This window comes from Arachis duranensis, chromosome 3 (genome assembly GCF_000817695.3).
Source record: "Arachis duranensis cultivar V14167 chromosome 3, aradu.V14167.gnm2.J7QH, whole genome shotgun sequence".
Taxonomy (NCBI): domain Eukaryota; kingdom Viridiplantae; phylum Streptophyta; class Magnoliopsida; order Fabales; family Fabaceae; genus Arachis; species Arachis duranensis.
Genome location: NC_029774.3, coordinates 9,196,146 through 9,196,868, shown reverse-complemented (window position 1 = coordinate 9,196,868; position 723 = coordinate 9,196,146).

Below are 723 nucleotides of genomic sequence, written 5' to 3'. Positions count from 1 at the left end.
AATGGTATAATTTTTCCATCCTTATTTAGAAGTCTCAGATTTAAATTTCACTCTAATTTAAAAAAAAAGAAAATTAAAAACTATTTTAATAAATATTAAAAATTTTAAGGATCAAACTAGATATTATCTCTAAAAGATATTGATATTATGGATAATAAAATTAATTTATTTTTTTTAAAAATTTCAAATAAATTATAATTTATTATTGTTATTTAATTTTGAGATCTTGGATTGTGAATATTTGGAATAGAAATGAAAATAATGATACAAAACCTACAAAAAAAAAAAGTAAAAACGAGAATAACACACCCTTTAAAACTTGTGCTACATGTTAGGTACCAGACAAATGACACAGCAAAATATAGAGATGAAAAATTAGAAATTTATATAAAATATGGAAATAATTGAATAACTTTCTTTGAGAATTACTACTTCTCTCTCTCACAAGGAGACTACAATAACACTCTCTCTTGACAAAAGGAGAACACACTTCTCTCTATATATATAGAAGAAAACTACTCAAAGAAATATTATGTTATTCTCTTTGGATGACTTGATTGAAATGAATTAAAGAAAAACTCAATTTATAGGTGAGTCTCTTCAATATGAACCATCCGTCAATTAGAGGTATATAATTCTTCTCTTTTTCAACCACTAAAATTCTAAGGTTATAAATTAAGATTGTTTATTACCTCTCATTTTATTTAGTTATTATTTATTTAT